Source organism: Squalius cephalus, assembly GCF_949319135.1.
Source record: "Squalius cephalus genome assembly, chromosome: 12".
Classification (NCBI taxonomy): Eukaryota; Metazoa; Chordata; class Actinopteri; order Cypriniformes; family Leuciscidae; genus Squalius; species Squalius cephalus.
Window position 1 is genome coordinate 11,743,610 of NC_137133.1, and position 4,575 is coordinate 11,748,184.

Sequence of the window (4,575 nt, forward strand, 5' to 3'; positions counted from 1 at the left end):
ATCCCAAGAGTCTACTTTTATCTTTTCACTTCAAAATAAAAACAACATTTTGTGTCATGTTTTGCTCTCGTTTTGCTCAGTTCATTATATTCAATATTCAAGTGTCTATATTCAAGTGTTTTTTTTTTTGTTTTTTTTACTATATCTTTAAAACTAGTTGTTTTCCAGCAGTTGAAGGATAAATACATTGACAGCCAATCAGAATCCACCCGACTTTAAAGCACTCGAGCATTTAAAGTGGTAGATGACGTAACTGCAATGCATGTTCATAATAAAGAGAACATTATCATGCTTTGGTGTGGATGGTAGTATAGTTATTGTTATAGTTATCTTTATAGTTATCATACTTGATGTGAACGGCCCTTAACTGTCTTCAAGTTTAGCAACTTTATCCAACAAGTAGTGTAACTGTCAGATTTATGTTTCATTCTATTGTCTTTTATTTTGACATTCTGTTCTGGTGTCTTTTGTTCCTGTTTCCCAGCTCTGTTTAGTTTCAGTTTCTTTGGTTACTGATTATGTCCATGTTGGTTTCTATAGTTACACATTGCTGTCACATTTTAGATGTTTTTTACAGAAAAATATTTGGTTACCTGCTGTTTTGATTTAAACAAATTAGTACGTGTTGTGTTCTAGTATTGTTGTTGTTGCATTTGTATTCAATGCTGTAAGTGATTAATTATTGATTAATTATACATTTTTATATTCTAAAAGATAATGACCCCTTAAGTAACTTTGCAGCTTCAAATGCAGCTTCAAAGGGCTCTACACGATCCCAGCCGAGGAATAAGGTTCTTATCTAGCGAAACGTGAAGTCACAGACGCGCATCACAGAGCTAGTGCAAGACGAGCATTTGTGGTTAAAAAGTATATATATATATATTTTTAGAAAATGACTGATCGTTTATTTAGACAAGACCCTTATTCCTCAGCTGGGATTGTGTAGAGCCCTTTGAAGCTAGTCTGGCTATCACCAGACCAAGCTCAATTTTTTAAGATTGAACATTGGTCTGGGGAGTCTGCTATGTATTTTCTACTGCACAAGAGGCATGATCAACGGGCAGAGTTCAAATGTCTCTGTACGCAATTGGATAGTCCTTCAACCAATCAGACCAACGAGCTGGGTGACGTACTTTGCAAAGCGAGGCGAAAACTCCAGGCAGGAAATGTGTAACCAAACGTGTTGATCAGTGGTTTGCAGAAGCAGCAATGGAATTTTAAAAAAATTATCCAACTACAAATGATTGAACCGTCCAATAGCCCCTGGTCCAGCCCGATCGTCATGATCCCTAAGCCTGACGGTATTTTCCATTTTTGTAACGATTTCAGGAAGCTAAACAAAGTCTCACAGTTCGACAGCTACCCCATGCCCAGAGTGGATGAGCTTATCGAGAGGCTAGGAAGGGCCCGTTACATCTCCACACTGGAACTCACCAAGGGCTATTGGCAAGTACTACTGAGCCCCTAGGACAAGCAGAAAACAGCCTTCAATACACCCTCAGGCCACTGGCAAAACAGCTCCTTCCTTTTGACCTGCATGGGGCTCCGCAGCTACCTTGCAACGGTTCATGGTAATTGTCCTGCGGCCCCACCTATCTTGATGTCGTGGTTTACTCTGAGAGGTGGGAGGACCATTTAACCAGGTTACGGGAAGTGCTGTCTGCGTTACGTTGGGCTGGACTAACCGCTAATCCCCGCAAGTGCCACCTGGGACTCGATGAAGCACACTACCTGGGCTACCACATAGGCTGATGCCTTATCCTTCCCCAAAAGGAGAAAGTGGCAGCTATACGGGACTGTTCCCGGCCAACCACAAAAAACATGGTATGGACTTTCCTGGGCTTAGCAGGCTACTATCGATGTTTCATCCCGTCCTTCACCTCATTGGCTTGTACCCTTACAGACCTGACCAAGAAGAGCAAACCAGACAAAATACAATGTAGCCCTGCAGCCAAAGAGGCGTTCCAGCGCCCTCTCTTCGTTCCTGGTTCTACACGCCCCTGACTTTTCCTGGCCCTTCACCCTCCAGACAGATGCCTCAGACACCGGCCCTGGAGAGCAATCACCAAGTCCAGCTGATGGCATTCAGTCAATCATCTAGACAAGGATATAAATTCCGGTGGAGACAGAAGAAGTAGAGATTCTTCTCTCAACTGAAACTAATGCTTGTGATTTTGTTGTTTTGCCAGAGAGGGATTAACAGGAGGATGGTGTTACGGACTCTTCAACTCCACACACACTGAACACTGTCTGCTCAGCGGACTTTCACCATTACTCGGCCAGACAATGAAGACACTCTCACTGGAAACACTAAAAGAAGCACTGCTTCACGGAGACCCGGACCTGAGATTACGTTCAAGCATCCACTGGTCTACTTTCCTTGCATTTGCTCACTTGTAAATAAATAGACCCTCCGGGTTGAACTCACTTCCTCGTGGGCGTTCTCCTTTTTCCCCTTAGGAACCCACTACTATATATATATATATAGGGTACAATAGGGCTAAAGGTGCCGCGGGGGAAAAGGCGTCTTTGGTTTTATTTTCCTCTAAACCACTAGATGGCAAAAAAACTTGCCGCAGTACTTTCCAAAACTTCCGCTTTTCAAGATGCACATAGAAAATTGGCTGATCCTTGATGTGATTGCGGACAGCAGCTCAGTTGATTTTGCTAAATTTTATGTAATATTTGATGGTTTTTTTAAATGTTGTCGATTAAGTAACAAATGAGAATTTATACCTTGAGTGTGGAGTAAAAGGCCCCCATTGCCACCCCGTACATTTATAGTTTTAAACCAAATGAGCCACTTTTATGATTTATTTTCACACAAAATGTGTTACTCCATCAATGTTCAATACAAACATTTTTCTTTCAGCAATCATGCACTTTGGGAGGAGTGAAAAGCAATTATTTTCATATATATATATATATATATATATATACATACATACACACACACACACACACAGTGTAAAGAAGATATTACATTGCATGAGTTGGCAAAACGCTGGAGATTTATTCACTACTTATGTGCATTGTGGCATAATGACAGCAGCTGACTTGCCAAATTGTTCTCAGCAACATTTCTTACTATGGAATGGATGGCACCAAATAAACAATGGATTCTTATTTGACAGTTTAGAATGAAAGACATTCCCTTAAAATTCACTGATAGTACAGTTTTCATTCCTCTAATGGAGACTCTGGATTGTTGGACTTACTCATGTGATTTTTCTTTAATGCCTAAAAGTCCTCAAATTTGTGTCAACAACCATTTCCATTCACATATCCGTGACTGTCATTTTTATTTCAGTAAAGGATACTAGTTAATGACTGAAGTCTTTCAAAGGCTCACAGAGAGTAATAGTCAAGGAAGGTTCACTTTGAGTCATAGTGAGACCTGGATAATTAATTAAATAAAATGATGTGAATAGTGGGGACATGCCCTTTGTAAGTGCACATTAACAAGGTTCTCCAGTGAGGCAGATGTGAAAGTGCAGTCTTTGTATCAGAGCTGGAACACTACTCTTCAGTACTGTAGTCTATCCCACACCTCATTAGATATCAGCTTGAGCAATTTATTATGCCAGGCAAGGCAAAAATGTGTCAAAAGAAGAAAAATGAACACAGTACAGCACAGGCAATCTTGCAACTCATTTATCTATTGTTAAAGAGAGCCTGAATAGAGCTGATATGTCTGAGTTCACATACATACACATATATCATACAAATACATGACAAGAAGCTCCCGTCCATACATTAGTTTTGCAGGAACACAGCTGCTGCATGGAATGAACAATTTAGCTTAGGTTATTAAATATAAAAGGGTCATTATTTGTGCATTTCATAGTGCTAAGAGTCGATAATATTCTCTATTAGCAATACTTCAACAATACACTCTGTTAACGCACCTCAATTAAAATGTTAATGCATCCTGTTATCACTGTTATATAAAATGAATTCAGTTACTTAACTGTAAGAAACAGTTTATGATACCATTTTATTTTCCGATTTGTATTGCTGATTTGAAATATGTTATTGAAATATGAGTCTGGCAAGTATTTTGAGATTTTTGGTATTTCTCAATTCAGTTATATAGGATCTTTTTTCATTTGCGACTTTGTTTCTCAATAATTCTGCCAATATATTTCCCCAGTGTGACTTTAAATATTTGAATTGCTAAATTGTACTGTATGTCTCACAATTAACAATCTCATTGAGTGACGCTATTTCTTATTTTAAACTTTATATCACAGTTGCCTTTTATAATTATTAGTCTGAGGTGGAAATAGGCTTCCATAAATGTCATCAGGTAAATTAAAAATACTCACAGAATAACATTGACAATACCGGACACTGAACTGAAACAGAACGGAACATACAGGTGATAATGATGGTGATAGATGAGACCACAGCTTAGTGTCAAGCTTAGTGTCACTAACATAATTAGTGTCCGTGACAACAAATGAATGATTAAGACAGAAGATGACGAAACACAAATGTGATTGTGACAACATAAACTAACCAATGCAATACAACATTAACAGATTCATATTTATTTTCCATGCATTTTTTCCA